General features: G+C 52.2%; 1 protein-coding gene across 1 annotated transcript in view; it reads right to left on the reverse strand.

Annotated features, from left to right (window-relative positions):
* Nucleotides 1-18295, reverse strand: part of LOC138303653 (alpha-2-macroglobulin-like protein 1) — a 192945-nt gene that overhangs the window by 100860 nt on the left and 73790 nt on the right. The window lies entirely within an intron of this gene.

The raw sequence follows: 18295 nt of genomic DNA on the forward strand, positions 1-18295 counted from the left end.
ACAGGGTCTGCCCTGTTGGGAAGCCTTTCGTATGGGATCACCGACATTTAGAACTGGGCTGAGTACTAGGCCTGTCGAGCCCAGGTGGGGGCTACTGAGGTGAGTCTGATGTTTGCCGCATCTTCCACAGCACCCATGAAAGGAACAGATGAGGAAGAATGTGTAAGAAAATATCCCTGACCAGTTGATCCTGTTTTGCCTTCATACTGTGGGTTCGGGTACTTGGGGGCAAACTTTAACTATTTTGCATTCTCGGGGTGCCCACACTTTGGAAATGCTGGTGCGGGACCTGCAGGTGGAGTTCCTACTCACAGACTTGTTGATGAGTTCTGCTTATCAGATCTGTCATAGAGTAGTCCATTCGTGGATAGTATTGTTCCATCAAGTGAATACGGTTGTGGAGCACCAAATGCAAGGGTTCCTGATCTAGCAAAGAAAGTGAGAGTAAGTTGCTGTCAACCTGCTACTGTAGGTAGTACATGGCATTTATGTTGTCTGTCGTGACCAGAAATACCTTACCTTTGATGCGTGGTAGTAAATGTTTCAGTGCAAGGTGTATCACCAGAAGCTTGTGGTAGTTCATTTGATGACTTTGCTGCTTGGGGTCCAAGCACCCTACACTGTGACCTTATTTAGGTTAGTCGTCTCCTGGCTTGCGAGGCATCTGCAGTAATGGTGACATATGTAGTCTAGGAAAGGCCATCCTCGCAACAAGTTGTTGTTGTTTTATACAGCGATACAGGTTGGCCTTTATCACACTACATCCACTATTTGACCATCAGCCTGTGACCACTGTGCTACAAGACACTTTTGCAAAGGGCGCATGTGTGCCGGGCTTGGGTATGACAGCGATTTATGATGATAGCAATATATGAGGCCATCATGCCCAGCAGGTGCATTACAGTTCTGACTAAGGCAACATTGTGGCTGAAAAAGAGGTCCATGATGACCGAAGGATGTGACCCTTTGAGAGCTTGGGTGGGCTTTACCAGCAACCAAGTTCAATACCTCCCCTAGAAAAGATTGGATTTGAAGGGGTTGTAAATGGAATTTGGCCCCATTTATGGTAAATCCAAGGTTGTGAAAAATGGAGATGGTCGCTTGTGTATAATAGAGACACTGTTGGCTGCTTGAACTCTAGATCAGCCAATCATTGTGACATGGGAAAATGTGAATGCCCACCCCTCTCCTAAGTAGGCCGCTACCACCACCAGGGACTTTGTAAAAGCCCTTGGGGCAATGGTGATGCTGAGGGAAGTGCTTTGAATTTGTAATGCCAACCACGTACACTGAAACACAGGAAGCTTTGTTGTGCAGGATGTATGGGGATGTGGAAATAAGCATACATGAGGTATAATGCTGCCATGTAATTATATTGCTGGAGCAGAGGTATCACATCCTCCAGCATTGCCATGCAGAACTGTTCTAAAAGAACATACCTGCTGGAGGCAGATTGGGCGAGAGGGAGCTGTCTATGTTTGGAATGAGAAAATAAAATAAGTACACCCCTTTGCCCAGTTGGTGCATGGGTTCTGCTTCTATGGAACCCTTTTAAAAGTGTGATTGGACCTCTTCCTCTAAAAGATTGAGATGATCTCTGCTAAGAACATGCTTCAGGGCTGAATGTTGGTTGGCGGTACAAGAGGTTCTAAGGAGTAGCTATACTGAACAACGGCTAATAACCATTTGTCTGATGTGATTTCCTGCAAGAGGGGGAGAAAATCTTGGAGATTTTCACTGACAGATGTGATAGGAGGAAGGTAGGGGAGTCCCTGTTTGGAGGTGGAGGTCCCTTATCCACAGTCTTATTTACCCCTGTCCCTGTTATTGTTGCCCCTGGAGACTCCCCTGGAGTAGTTCTATGGTGACTGCTTGTGGATGGGAGGAGTACTTGTAGAGGTAGTCTTAACTACATGTCCTGCTTTGATGCCTCTGAATGGATGCCCTGAAGGGGGATGTTTGAAGGGCACCTATGGCCTTGGCAGTGTCTGTGTCCATTTCAAATTTTTCCAGCATTTGGTTAACCTTCAGGGGAAAAAAGGTTTTTGCCGTTGAATGGTAGGTTGCGCAAGCGCTGTTGCACTTCAGGTTTAAAAACAGAGACATGGAACCAGGTGTGACAGCGTACCTCCACCTCAGTGCTGTAGTGTCAGCTGTATCTAGGGCAGTGAGGTTGTTAGCATTATTGATTGTCTTCTCTTCTCTTCCAACACCAATTGTTCTTCTTTTTGCATAAGCTTCTTGGGGAGATGGTTAAGGAGATCCTGAATGTCATCAGAATGTGCCCTGTTGTATCGGGAGAACAGGCAAATGGAGTTGGTGATTCTCCAGTGTAGGGCTGTCTACAATGCTACCCACTTCCCTGATGCATCTATTTTCTTGCTTTCCTTGTCTAGTGGGTAGAGGAGGAGGAGCATTTCCTGTGGCCTGGGCATTTGTGCGCTTACGTATGGTGTGGACCACAAGGGGAGTCAGGGGGTACTTGACCCTGTATATAAGGTGGGTTGCTGGGAGAGGGCTTTTGTTTTTGTCCACCCAGGGTGTTACTATCCTCACTTTCACAGCTTTGTGAAGATGTCTGTGATGGCTTGGAGCATAAGCAGGAACTGTACCGTGCACCAGGTCTTAGACAGCCTCTCCATCAGGAGGTCATCATCCATCTTGTGATACGTATCCAGCCTCTGTATCTCTTCATGATACTCTTTGGTACCATCTGTGGAGGAGGGGAGGCCTATCTGGGTACGGTACTGACATTTGTATTGCCCCACATGTATTGAAATTATAGTCATCCAGCCCATGGGTCATCAGTAGGCATCAGGTCATAAAGTGCAATGTAGGTGTCAAATTATCTCTGTGTAAGAGGAGTGGGGTGATTCCTCAGGTGAGTATTATCGAAAGGACGTATATGTTGGTGGTGGAGGTGTGGAGGAAGAGGCGGTAGAAGAAGAGCAGTAGAAAAAGAGGAGGTAGAGGATGAGGTGTAATATGGATAAGAATAAAGGCCCTGTCTCTGCATCTTTTGTGCTTGGGAGATGGAGGAGGCTCCATAGCAATTTCCCTCTCAAAGGTTAGCCTCCTCTTTAGTGGCAAAGTCCCTGTTGGCTTTTTTAGGAAGCTTAGTGGAGATTTTGTTGGTCTGCTAATAAATGAACTTTTGCCATGCATTTAGCTGCTTCTGCAGCCGCTGAAGGTAGGTTGTTATGATGCTTCAGAGCCATTCGTCAAAGGTGTTTTTAGCACCAAGTGTACTTTCGGGGCCAAAGGAATTTAGACTTTAGAATTTGGCACTACTGTGGGTCTCTATTTGGGCAGAGATGCCTTTTGGTGTCAAATATCACTGGACTTGTGAAGTATCTTTAGGCTCAACAGGAAACTGGCTTGATCCCCGGAAGAGATGGGGCACAGTCAGCTCCAAAGACCTTGGTCAGTGACAAACATGGGCAACAAGCTTGGTGGTGGTCTACTGGCTTTTTTCAGGAAAGAACATCGACACCTGACACACTTGGGAGCAGTGCTGTGCCTCAGCTCTGGGACCAATGTGCTGGACTGATTTATATATTGGTGACGACCATACTTATGATGCATATTGACGTCTGTGGCTTTGAGGCGCAAGAGGAGAAGACCATCTCTGCACTGGGTGATGACTGGAGGGGCTGTGCCTCTGAAAGGTCAGCTTCTACTGCCTCAACACTCTGTCCCCCAAAGTAATGGGCGTGTCATCTGAAACCTGTCTCTGAGCCTCTTTGTGCGCCCACCAATGCTTGCGTCGTTACTATAGAGTCTTCTTTGACTAGAAGGTGGGCAGGTATCGCACATGGTGTCATCGTGGGCAGGGAAGTGTCAGGGATTACACAGTTCCTGGCCGTCCACAGGAATTTTGAGTGGCACTGGAGACAGTACTGGAAGAGGGTCCTTTCCATTACTGTGCATGCATTTTTTAAGACAAAGGGAGTCATTCCAACCTCGGCGGTAAAAGGCGCTTACCGCCGTGCAGAAGACCGCCATAACACCGCCGCGGCCGCGGTAAACTGCCATGGTCATTCTGACCCACAACAGGCAAACCGCCAAAATACAGACATCCACAAAAGTCCGCCACACCAAAGGTCAGCGAGAAACTGGCGATGACCAAACCTCCACGGTCACGCCAACAGAAATACGCCCATGCCATCACGACCCACGAATCCACGCGGCGGTCTTTCAACCGCGGTATTCCATTGGCGGTACACACCGCCGTGCTCAAAATACACACACAGCTCCAAAACACAGCCACATTGGACAAATCCAAATACACACACCTGATACACATACAAACAACACTCCCACACACCCAATACAATATAAAACACACACCCACATCACCCACAAACCCCCACTCCTAGAGATTTGTGAACACGCACAGAGAAAAGAGATCCGAGCACCCAGACACCCAATTCACTGTCACCCAGCAATACTAGCACGCACTTCACACAACACAACAATACACATCACCACACTTAGCACCACACAATCCACCCCACACATCACCCACACCACCCCATGGCACCGCAAAGACACCCCAGGTTTTCTGAGGCTGAACTCAGGGTCATGGTGGAGGAAATTGTACGGCTAGAGCCACAGCTCTTCGGGACACAGGTGCAGCACACCACCATCGCCAGGAAGATGGAGCTATGGTGCAGAATAGTGGACAGGGTCAACGCTGTGGGACAGCACCCAAGAAATCGGGACGACATCAGGAAGCGGTGGAACGACCTACGGGGGAAGGTGCGTTCCATGGTATCCAGGCACAACATCGCGGTGCAGCGGACTGGCGGCGGACCCCCACCTCCTCCCCCAGAATTTACAACATGGGAGGAGCAGGTCTTGGCGATCCTGCATCCTGAGGGCCTCGCAGGAGTATCTGCAGGAATGGACTCTGGTAAGTCTCATCTTCACTACTTCATCCCCCCACCCCACCAGCATGCCAACTCATACCCCCACCTTCACCCCCACCCCCATCACACCTACTCCTTGCAAATGTCTCACCCTCACAACCCACCCATCCCAACCCCAAGCCCTGCATGCGTCCACAAAGCATGGACACCCATCGACAAAGCCTGCCCACTGCACATACCCATCCCCCTCCCCAAACCACCGTCACAACAGCCCCCACAAGGGAATGCCAGTACTGGGGTACATGGGCACCCACTCATTGCACGCTATGGCACACACAGAAGCAATAACCATACTTTCATGCCCCTGCAGGACCCGAACGCCAGGTCACCGCGCAGGAGGGTCCACAAATGTCCACTCCACCCCCAGAAGAGGCCCACAGTGATGACAGCACCTCTGTCGACCTGAATCTAGATGACCAGCCCGGCCCATCGGGCACCTCGGGACAGTCGGTTCCCCTCAGACACCCACAGGCCACAGCAGACCTTCCCCCCTCTGGGAACACCAGAACAGCACCCACCCAGCGGGCCCATACCTCTGTCCCCAGGACACGTCAATCAGCGGTGTGTCCACCACTACAGGGCACCCAGGATAACCCACCACCCCAACAACAACAGGGACCTGGGGGCAGGGGTAGTGGGCACACGGTCCAGGGGACAGAGGCCCAGGGAAACAGGGGAACTGAGAGGGTTGCTGTGCGACAGGGGGGGGACAGGCCCAGGGAACCCACTCTCCACGAGGCCCTCACCTCCATCATGGGAGCCTACCACCACTCCCTCCCAGGAGACGATGGCGACGGTCCTGGGCAGGTTTCAGGAGATCCAGCTTATGAAGGAGGAACAGTATATGGGGTTCAGGGAGGAACTAAGAAACATCAGTTCCGCCATGGGCACCATCGTAGTGGCTCTGAATCAGGTAGTCACCACACTGCGGGACACTGTGGCACCACAAAGGGCCCCTGTCACTAGCATGGACCAAGAACTGCCTACCACCTCCGCCGGCGCTAGTGGACAGGAGGCCCTGACACAAGACCAACGGGCCACCAGAACCCCACCCCCTGCAGAAGGAGAACCACCCCGCAAGCGGGCCCTGCGATCCAGGAAGAAGACAGAGTAAGATGCCAAGACCCCCACCAGGAAAGGATACCTCCCTGATTGTCATCCCACTGTCCCACATTGACACCCTATCCAACCTTAAACTGCCCCTGCTCCACTTTCCGCAAGGCATTTGGACAATGCACCTGTGATACTGATAGTCTGGACTCTGCCATGGACAATCCTCCACCATCACCCCTCACCGATTTGCAACCACCCACCAATTTAGAGCACTGTAATAAACACACTTATTGCACAAAACAATCTGGAGTCTGGCTGTGATTTTGAACAAATGTATTAGACATGCCCGTGCCAAAATGTTTATTTACATTGTGATGGCAACATACCACTGTCACACAGCTGTGGTCCATGGGGAAACAAAGCAGATGTCACGCAGTGGGGCCCACGTCTCTGAAATCGGAAGGGAAAGTCACAACATAGCTACCAGACACTGGGGGAAAAGGTCAGACAGTAGAGAGGTAGCAGTCTTTAAGTAAATGTAATATGCCGGTGTGGATTCTTACCTGTGTGTCATTGGAAATACTGCTGTATTACTGTGTTCCTGTTCTCTATGTCGTCCTCTTCGCCTTCCTCCTCTTCACTCTCCACAGGCTCCACAGCTGCTACAACACCACCATCTGGACCATCCTCCTGCAGAAAAGGCACCTGGCGTCGCAAAGCCAGGTTGTGAAGCATACAGCAGGCCACGATGATCTGGCACACCTTCTTTGGTGAGTACATTAGGGATCCACCTGTCATATGGAGGCACCTGAACCTGGCCTTCAGGAGGCCGAAGGTCCGCTCGATCACCCTCCTAGTACGCCCATGTGCCTCATTGTACCGTTCCTCTGCCCTTGTCCTGGGATTCCTCACTGGGGTCAGTAGCCAGGACAGGTTGGGGTAACCAGAGTCACTAATTAGCCACACACGGTGCCTCTGGAGTTGACCCATCACGTAAGAGATGCTGCTATTCCGCATGATGTATGCGTCATGCACTGACCCAGGGAACTTGTCATTAACATGGGAGATGTACTGGTCAGCCAAACAGACCATCTGGACATTCATAGAATGATAACTCTTCCTGTTCCTGTACACCTGTTCACTCCTGCTGGGGGGGACCAAAGCAACATGTGTCCCATCAATGGCACCAATGATGTTGGGAATATGTCCAAGGGCATAGAAATCACCCTTCACTGTAGGCAAATCCCCCACCTCAGGGAACACGATGTAGCTCCGCATGTGTTTGAGCAGGGCAGACAACACTCTGGACAACACCTTGGAAAACATGGGCTGGGACATCCCTGATGATATGGCCACTGTTGTTTGAAAAGACCCACTTCCAAAGAAATGGAGTACTGACAGAACCTGCACTAGAGGGGGGATCCCTGTGGGTTGGCGGATGGGTGACATCAGGTCTGCCTCCAGCTGGGCACACAGTTCCTGTATAGTGGCTCGGTCAAGCCTGTATGTCAGTATGACATGTCTTTCCTCCATTGTCGACAGGTCCACCAGCGGTCTGTACACAGGAAGGTTCCTCCATCTCCTCGCATGTCCCAGCGGACGGTGCCTATGAAGGACAACAACGAGCACAGAGTCAATCAACCCACAGGTACGTTCCCACAGCTTGCACATAACACGATTCCCAATGCATTGTATGGCTTGTATGAGTGTCGATGCAAGGCCTTGGTATGTGTGACGCAGTAGAAATTAAGCCATGTGGGCCCTTGAAATGGCGGCTGCCTGACCTGTGAAGTGCGACAATGGGATGTGAGGTCAATGCGCTGGCGTGGCACACCGTGGCGGTAGGCGGTCGAAGACCGCGGCGCAAAGCAGCATTGGTTAACATTGAACCCTATGGGTTTCAGGAGCCAATGACGATGTGCGCCGGCGGTCGCGGTACGCACCGCCGCAGTACTCACCGCCGCGGGCGTGACCGCCATTTTCTATCTGCTTAATCACTCGATACCTGATCTTCCACAGGAGAAGACCTACACTGCAAGTGCTGCTGTGACCTCGGTCTGGAAGAGACAATGGCTCATGCGACTGGGGAAAGGGCCCCTGCCTTCACTGCGTAGGAGTTGGAGAAACTTGTGGATGGGGTCCTCCCCCAGTATGCGCTACTCTACGGTCCTCCAGACCAACAGGTAAGTACACTGGGACCATGCTTTGTGGGCAATGCCTGTGTTGAGTGGGGTGGATGAAAGATGGTGGGGAGGGGAGCGATTGAGGCATGCATCAAACGACAGATGAGAGCATGTGCCACATGGCAAGGGTGGGGATGGGGGGCGACTCACATGGAGCATGCAGAAGGTGATGATTATACTTCTCTCCCTGTACATGTCACATAGGTCAGCGCCCACCAGAAAATTGATATTTGGCGTGCCATCGCCAAGGACGTCCGGACCCTGGGGGTCCACAACAGACGGGGCACCCACTGCCGGAGAGTTGGGAGGACATCCGTCGCTGGAGCAGGAAGACGGCAGAGGCTCAGCTGGGGATGGCCTCCCAGCGTGGGAGGGGTGCCAGTCGTACTTTGACCCCCCTGATGTCCCGGATCCTGGCGGTGGCCTACCCCGATTAAGATGGGCGCGTGAGGACATCACAGCAGACACAAGGGGGTGAGTACACTCCAATCCTGGTGACTTTGCGCGCAGTGGAGGTGTCTGGGTGGGGGAGGAGGGCTGTGGGTATCCCTAGGCCAGGGCGATTTCTGTAGGCTAGGCCCCTCCGTAAGGCATGGCCATGTGCCCCCACCCCCCACCTCTGTAGGGTGCCAAGTACAGGTATCCATGGCCCTGTGTCATCTATGTGTGCAGTTGTCGTCCATAGGCTTGTAGGCCATGTCCCACGGATTGCGTAGTCGACCCCAAGTGTGCGGCGTAGTGCAGGGGGCTTCTGTGTCTGTCCTCTCCGCCAACAGTGTCGCCAATGCATGCACTCAACATGTCTTTATTTCTCTCCCCCCCCCCCCCTTTTTTTGTGGCCTTCCTGTTCATGTGTGCATTAGCATCATCAGGCGGAGGAGAAGTGGCATCGGAGCACGAGGGAGCTGCATCCCACATGGCCCTGGAGGGCCATGCAACGGAGTCCGAATACACCAGTGGAACGGAGGGCGAGGGGAGCTCCACAGCGGGGACTCGTGCAGACATTAGTGACAGCGACTCGTCCTCTGAAGGGAGCTCCCTTGTGGTGGCGGCAACATCCGTGCCCCCCGCAACAACAGGTACAGCCGCCACCCAGCGCACCAGCACCGCCCTCCCAGCAGCCCCTCAGCGTTTGCCCCGTGCCCGCTCACCCAGGAAGGTGGGCATCTCCTTCGCCCCAGGCACCTCAGGCCCTGCCCCAGTCACCCCTGCTGCCCTCAGTGAGGAGGTCATTGACCTCCTGAGGACGCTCATTGTTGGGCAGTCTACCCTTTTGAATGCCATCCAGGGTGTAGAAAGGGAGGTGCACCAGAGTAATGCATACCTGGAGGGCATTCATTCTGGTCAGGCTGCCCATCAGCGATCGTTCAACACTCTGGACTCAGCAATGATGGCAGCAATTGTCCCTGTCTCTAGCCTCCCCCCTCCAACTTCCTCCACCCATACCCAATCCCCTGTACCTCTGCCTATCCCAGACACACCATCAGACCAGCCTGCACACACCTCAACACCCAAGGGAAGCTCAGCCAGACATAAGCACCACACATCACACAAGCATTCACACAAGCAACATCCACATGCAGACATACCAACACCCACTGCCTCCACTGTGTCCCCCTCCTCCTCGTCTCCCTCCTCCCTCCCTGTCACGTCTCCACTCACACCTGCATGCACAACATCTTCAGCCACTACGTCCATCACCAGCACACCCACCAGAACACCCCGCACACGTGCAGTCACCACCCCCACTACCATTTACACGTCCCCTGTGTCCTCTCCCACTGTGTCTGTGACCCCCTCTTCCAAGCTACACAAACGCAGGCAGCCACCCACCCAACAGCCATCCACCTCACGACAGCATCCAGGCTAAGCACCTGCACCCAAAGACACCAGACTGAAAACTCCTACAACCACATCCTCTTCCTCCACTCCCATACCCACTACACCTACCCGTCCCTCTCTTCCTAAATTGCTTTTCCTTTCCAAACTTGACATCTTTCCAACAACTACCCCACCCCGTTCATCTCATCATAGGACTCCAGTCAGCACCTCACCCACCACAAAAGTGGGACCTGTAAAGACAGTTTGCCATGGACTGTGGAGTCCCCCACCCTCAAGGGCAGCCAGTTCAGTGAGGAGCCAAGGCACGGCCAGCCCACCCCCGGTAAAGCATCCAAAGATTGCCAGTGGCCGGCGCGAGAGGCCAAAGACGCCAGGGACCAAAATTCCTACCATGGCTCCGGCAGGAAGTGTTGTGCCACCTGGCACACCGCCAAAGGTGGGGAAGGGCCACAGGCGAACAGGGAAGGGTGGGAAGGGCAGCACGCCCGACAAGTCCGCCAGCAGGCCAGCTGGCTAGGAGGGCCCCGTTAGCCCCATCCCAGGTGGGCATTAGGACACCCACAGGCCCGGTACTGCAGCCCAGGAGGGCCCCGCAAACCCCATCCCAGGTAGGCAGGAGGACACCCACAGGCCCGGTACTGCAGCCCAGGAAGGCCCCGCAAGCCACACGACAGATGGGCAGTAAGCCACCGCCAGCCACAGGTCAGGTGGCGAATGACCTCCATGCCATGGCTGGATCCGCTGACCTGGACACTCATCCGATGCACCGTTGAACAGGGCCCTTCATCTCAAGCACCGCTGAACTGGGCCCTTCCTCTCAAGCACCGCTGCACTGGGCCCTTCATCTCAAGCACCGCTGAACAGGGCCCTTCATCTCAAGCACCGCTGAACAGGGCACCGCTGTCTCAAGCACACTGAACAGGGCACCGCCGTCTCAAGCACCGCTGAACAGGGCACCGCCATCTCAAGCACCGCTGAACTGGGCCCTTCATCTGAAGCACCGCTGAACTGGGCCCTTCATCTCAAGCACTGCTGAACAGGGCACTGCCGTCTCAAGCACCACTGAACCGGGCACCGCCGTCTCAAGCACCGCTGAACTGGGCCCTTCATCTCAAGCACCACTGCACTGGGCACCGCCGTCTCAAGCACCGCTGCACTGGGCCCTTCATCTCAAGCACCGCTGAACAGGGCACCGCCGTCTCAAGCACCGCTGTACTGGGCCCTTCATCTCAAGCACCGCTGAACAGGGCACCACTGTCTCAAGCACCGCTGTACTGGGCCCTTCATCTCAAGCACCGCTGAACTGGGCCCTTCATCTCAAGCACCGCTGCACTGGGCCCTTCATCTCAAGCACCGCTGAACTGGGCCCTTCATCTCAAGCACCGCTGAACAGGGCACCGCCGTCTCAAGCACCGCTGAACAGGGCCCTTCATCTCAAGCACCGCTGAACAGGGCACCGCCGTCTCAAGCACCGCTGAACAGGGCACCGCCGTCTCAACCACCGCTGAACTGGGCCCTTCATCTCAAGCACCGCTGCACTAGGCACCGCCGTCTCAAGCACCGCTGCACTGGGCCCTTCATCTCAAGCACCGCTGAACAGGGCACCGCCGTCTCAAGCACCGCTGAACTGGGCCCTTCATCTCAAGCACCGCTGAACTGGGCCCTTCATCTCAAGCACCGCTGAACTGGGCCCTTCATCTCAAGCACCGCTGAACAGGGCACCGCCGTCTCAAGCACCGCTGAACAGGGCCCTTCATCTCAAGCACCGCTGAACAGGGCACCGCCGTCTCAAGCACCGCTGAACAGGGCACCGCTGTCTCAAGCACCGCTGAACAGGGCACAGCTGTCTCAAGCACCGCTGAACTGTGCCCTTCATCTCAGGCACCGCTGAACTGGGCCCTTCATCTCAAGCACTGCTGAACAGGGCACCGCCGTCTCAAGCACCGCTGAACAGGGCACCGCAGTCTCAAGCACCGCTGAACTGGGCCCTAAATCTCAAGCACCGCTGCACTGGGCACCGGCGTCTCAAGCACCGCTGCACTGGGCACCGGCGTCTCAAGCACCGCTGAACAGGGCACCGCCGTCTCAAGCACCGCTGTACTGGGCCCTTCATCTGAAGCACCGCTGAACTGGGCCCTTCATCTCAAGCACCGCTGAACTGGGCCCTTTATCTCAAGCACCGCTGAACTGGGCCCTTCATCTCAAGCACCCCTGAACTGGGCCCTTCATCTCAAGCACCGCTGAACAGGGCACTGCCGTCTCAAGCACCGCTGAACAGGGCCCTTCATCTCAAGCACCACTGAACAGGGCACCGCCGTCTCAAGCACTGCTGAACAGGGCACCGCCGTCTCAAGCACCGCTGAACAGGGCACCGCAGTCTCAAGCACCGCTGAACTGGGCCCTAAATCTCAAGCACCGCTGCACTGGGCACCGGCGTCTCAAGCACCGCTGCACTGGGCACCGGCGTCTCAAGCACCGCTGAACAGGGCACCGCCGTCTCAAGCACCGCTGTACTGGGCCCTTTATCTCAAGCACCGCTGAACTGGGCCCTTCATCTCAAGCACCGCTGAACTGGGCCCTTCATCTCAAGCACCGCTGCACTGGGCACCGCCGTCTCAAGCACCGCTGCACTGGGCCCTTCATCTCAAGCAACGCTGAACAGGGCACCGCCGTCTCAAGCACCTCTGCACTGGGCCCTTCATCTCAAGCACCGTTGAACTGGGCCCTTCATCTCAAGCACCGCTGAACTGGGCCCTTCATCTCAAGCATCGCTGAACTGGGCCCTTCACCTCAAGCACCGCTGAACAGGGCACCGCCGTCTCAAGCACTGCTGTACTGGGCCCTTCATCTCAAGCACTGCTGAACTGGGCCCTTCATCTCAAGCACCGTAGAACTGGGCCCTTCATCTCAGGCACAGCTGGCCCTTTGGCATCTGTGTCGGGCAGGGCTGCACGAAGCACTCTGGGCACCAGTCCCCCTCCAGAACCAGTGGAGACTGTTATTCACTTGAAAGACTGTGGCTTTGCACTCCCCAGGATGGCACAGTGGGCAACCCACCGACTGTAGAGACTTGAGAGACTGTGGCTTTGCACTCCCCAGGATGGCACAGTGGGCAACCCACCCACTGTAGAGACTTGAGAGACTGTGGCTTTGCACTCCCCAGGATGGAACAGTGGCCATGGAGGCCCCTCATGGATCTGGCGTCGTGGACTCATCTGGCTGAGGTGCCCCCCTTCCCTTCTCCCTGAGGTGCCTGTAGTTTTCCTATCTGATGCCCCTGCAGTGTTCTCTCCGTTGGAGTCAGGTATCCTGTGTGGGCTTTGCCCATGTGATTTGGGCCCAGTGGTCCACTGACAATGCCTGCTACAATGATCGGACTTTAAAATTAATTTATATATAGGTTTTAGATGTGTGATATATTTTTAAGCCAGTGATACAATATATTCAAATTTTTCGAATCATTTCCTTTTGTATTTGCATTCTTCCGGGGGGGTTTAGGGGGTGTCACTCTGAGTTGTTGCTATGCATTGATGTGTGTGTTGTAGTGGGTGAGGGTGGGGGTGGGTGTGTCGCGTATGTGTGTCCCCGTAATTGTTTCCCTCCCCCCTCCCCTGTGTCGTAGGTGCAGTACTCACCGTTGTCTTCTGCGCCGGCGTTCGTGTTCCTGGTAGAGGAGCAGGAAGACAATCGCTGGGAGGATGTGGAGTTCGGGTACCATACTGTCCAGATTCCTCGCGGGGTGTATGGAGGTGAGAGTTTTCCATTCGAAATGGCTGTTTCCGCCATGTTTTTATCGGCGGGGCTACCTCCCCGGAAAAGGTGGAGGATTGGTGGGTTGTGATAGGGTGGGCGGTACATTGACTCCTGCCTGTCTATTGGCGGTGACCGCCGCGCTGTTTGTTTGTCCCGCCGTGGCGGGCGGTGTGTTGAAGTGGCGGTCTCTGTTGACGGTTTCTGCCAGGGTCGGAATTCCATTTTTTTTACCGCCAGCCTGTTGGCGGGTTTGCCGCCGCTTTAACACCGACCGCCAGGGTTGGAATGACCCCCAAAGTCTTCCTGGTGAGCGGTGCAGAGCCCCGGGATGAGCGTGAGGTCTTGCCGGTGAGGCATCCTTGGGAGGCCGGTAGTTAAACAATGTATTGAAAGCCAAGCAGAGCCGAACATCAACTGACACTCGGTACTAGAACAAACATTTTGGCCAAAGGAAAGTGCGGCAAGTCATGGAACACTTTGATCAGTCAGTACACATCCGAACCTAGTGGTGGAAAAAACTATCTAAAAGGAAGTGAATAACCATGTTCATTGGAAACAAAAGGAGGAGTCGCTAAACCTCAGAACTGTTCTTCTTAAAAAAAAACTACTTGCAAACGTCTGAGTCCAGCACTACATGGCAGGAGTATACAGAGCATGTATATCTACAGCAAAGCATGAAACAAACATGTTATTCCTTGGACTGTATCATCCCTTTCTTCTTGGTCAGACTGAGGTATTGTCTCTTGCAAGAAACTTTTTAATTGGGTATGGGTCAGTACTGAACTTAATGACTGACTCTCTGCACGTAGCTCTGTCAGTGACAGAGTGATGTGATCTACACTGTTCCTACATTAAATGAAGCCAAGTTCTCACTCAGTGTGAGAACAGAGTTAGTGAGTGTGAAGTGATGGATAGATGGCTCCCTACACTGGATGGGGACTCTGACACACTGCTATAGCCCTCTCTAAAAGTAAGTGCACTTTTAGAGCCTTCGTAAAGTGCAGGAGGACCTTTGTACATCACTTCACACATTTACTTACAGTGTGTCAGAGTGAGACCTCTGACACTCACCGAGTGCCTGTGAAGTGATGCACATAGTGCAGTGGTTCCCAAACTGTGCGCCGCGGCTCCTTGGTGCGCCGTCAAAATTAGCCAGGGGCGCCGCACACAGTCTGGAAACCACTCGGAGGTGCTTTTAATCGGTAGCTTTTCACCGTGGTTTTGGAAACAAAACCCCCTGCATTAATTATTGTGACCAGCGGAGGGCGCCAGAGTACCATTAATAATATCCCTATGACAAAAGAAAAGAAATAATTTAAAATAAATGGTTTTCAGGAACCTGAACGAGAGAATTAAGAAGTCAAACTGTAAATAGTGTAGGTACAGGTACAGGCTGGGATTACGTTCCCCCACCCGCCAAAAAAAAGTAACATAATGGGGAGCCGTGGCCAACACAGCCAATAGGTCAAAGGAGCCGGGGATCGAAAAAGTTTGGGAACCACTGACATAGTGTAACCAGCACTCACTGAGGGTGTGACAGTGCAATGTGGCACATAGGCAGCACCGAAACGTAGTGACAGATCTGTATCTGTTAATGAATGTGTGAGCACTAAAGCTCACACTGAGAGAATGAAGAGATGTGCTGACTGTTTCATGCATTAAATTAGAGGTGGATGTGCAAGGAGATGAAGAGATTGCTTTCTGCATTCAATCATCGTATACTGTGCAAGGAAATTCGACAGCTTCCTGCATTCAATGAAAGTTGACTGCAAGAAGATGCAGACTTCTCCCTGCATTGAAAGAGAGGTGATTCAGCATGGAGTTTACAGACCCTTCATTCAGTGAGAGTTGACTGTGCGAGGAGATGCACACACATCTCCCTGTATTCAATGAGTATTGATTGGACAAGCAGAAGCACAGACTGTTCCCTGCATTTAATGAGAGTTGACTAGGCGAGGAGTTACAGAGATTGATCCCTGCTTTTAATGAGAGTTGACTAAGTGAGAAGATGTACAGATTACTCCCTGCATTCAGTGAGAGTTGACCGTGTGCGAAGATGTGCAGGCTGCTTCATGAACTCATGAGTGGTCTAAAACTCCCTCTGGAATCGAAAGTGTGAGAGAATGTGCAGATCTTCACGGGTACTCACTAAAGGCATTTAACACTCCTGCTAGAGGTGACAATGTGAGGAGTTGTACAGACTACCTCTTGAACTCAGTGACTGTTTTAGCACTTTCTCTGGGGAGACAGTGTGATGAGATGTGCTCACTACATAATTGATTCAGTGGAGCCTCAAACACTTACTCTGAGAATGAGTGTGAGGTGATGCTGAGAACACTCGTTTCACTACATGAGGTGGTGAAAGTCTGAGATGGCTTACACTCGTTACTGGGTGCGAGGTGATGTATAGATTGCTCCCCATACTCACTGAGACCTCCGGAATCAACTGGAGGTGACACTGTGAGCGACTCATACACTTCATCCTGAACTCAGTGAGGGCTCTAACACTCCTGTGGGTGGCAGAGTTTGGTAACGTACACTTCACACACTGAATTAAGAGCCAGATGTATGACATTTTGTTCTCAGACTCATAATTTGCAATCCGTTTGGGAATTGCAAATTGCGATTCCCAATGCAGTCGCAAATGACCTACCTCATCAATATTCATGAGGTAGGTCGCAATTCATGACCCCATTGGGAATGGCCGCTCTCACAGGGATGGAGGCCTGCTGGGGACAGCGGACCACCATTTCTGTGACTGCTTTTTAAATAAAGCAGGGTTTGTTTTTTTAAAACAGTCCATTTTCCTCACAGGAAAGTGGGATGCATTACAAAAAAATATGAGAAGTTTTCATTTCTTTTTTTCAGAGTAGGCAGCGGTCCATGGGAGCACTGCCTGCTCTGAAAAAAGTTTTGCCCCCTTTCACAAAAGGATTGGGGTGCGTTGAGAACCCCTTCCCTGTTTACGAACAGATACCACTTAAAGTTGGTGGTAACTGTGAATGTTTTGCGTTCGCATTCATGGTCCCAAAACATTTTTACATGCCAGTGAGATTAGGTATTAGGAATGGACGGCCTGAACACGCTCCTACCTCGTACAAAATCGCAAAAGCAAAATGTGATTTGATAAACAAGTTACGGAGTCGCATTTTGCTTTGGTACATAGAAAAAAAGCATTATTCCAGTCGCAAACGGCTCGGAAAAATGCTCTGTGTATCTGTCCATAAGTGAGTGCTCTAGAAGTCCTTCTAGAGATCAGTGATGTAGAGACACAATAAGGGCTCTAAAAATTCTCTCTGGTGTGACACCACAATAAGAAGTACAGACTGCTCTCTGAACACAATGAGGGCTCCAACATTCTTTCAGAAGTTAACTGCGTGAGGGAATGTACAGACTGCTCCCTGCATTCAGTGAGGACTTTTATTCTTGTTATATGGATAAGAATGTGAGGCGAAGCACAATCTATTCCCTGAACTCACTGAGGGCTCAAATACTCCCTCTGTAGAGGACAAGAAGATGGAACGTACAGACTGCTACCTGAACTAGTTGAGGGCTCTAACAGGCCCTATGTTGGTAAGGATGTGAGGTGATATACAGACTACTTCCTGCACTCTATGAGGGCGATAACACTACTGAGGTCTATAGTACTCCTTCTGTAGATCAAAATGAGATGTGAGGTACAGACTGCTCACTGCACTCATTGTAAACTCCTCCTTGGGTAGAAGTGTGAGGAAGTGTATAGTCCGCTCCAGTGATTAATTTGTGCGGGTGTTTGATTACTTATGACAGTCTATCTGTTTTTGTATGCATTATATCCGGTTAACAAATACATACATATTTTAAAATAATTCTAGAGCATCTAGGCCATTCTTACTACTTCTGGTGGCCTGGAATTGTCCAAATTGTCACATATATAGGAGTGTGAGGTTTAGTAGGGAGCTTTATACTGGCGTGTGGCAAGGGGGCAGCAATGCCTGGCACCCTGGCACTTATTTAGTTGCAAATTAAGCACTGGTCTGTTCCTTTCATTCTGTGAGCACCACAACACACTAACTGTGGATGTGAATGTGAGGTGAAGCACCAACTACTCTCAACACTCAGTGAGGGGTCTAACTCGCTCTCTTTAGATAAGATTGTGATTTGATGCACAGGCTGCTCTCTGCACTCAGTGAGGGCTCTAACTCTCTCTCTTTAGATAAGATTGTGATTTGATGCACAGGCTGCTCTCTGCACTCAGTGGGGCTCTAACTCTCTCTCTTTAGATAACATTGTGATTTGATGCAAAGGCTGCTCTCTGCACTCAGTGGGACTCCAACTCATTCTCTTTAGATAGGATTGTGATTCGATGCACAGGCTGCTCTCTGCACTCAGTGGGACTCCAACTCAATCTCTTTAGATAAGATTGTGATTTGATGCACAGGCTGCTCTCTGCACTCAGTGGGGCTCCAACTCTCTTTATATAAGATTGTGATTTGATGCACAGGCTGTTCTCTGCACTCAGTGGGGCTCTAATTCTCTCTCTTTAGGTAAGAT

Source organism: Pleurodeles waltl, chromosome 7 (assembly GCF_031143425.1).
Source record: "Pleurodeles waltl isolate 20211129_DDA chromosome 7, aPleWal1.hap1.20221129, whole genome shotgun sequence".
Taxonomy (NCBI): Eukaryota; Metazoa; Chordata; class Amphibia; order Caudata; family Salamandridae; genus Pleurodeles; species Pleurodeles waltl.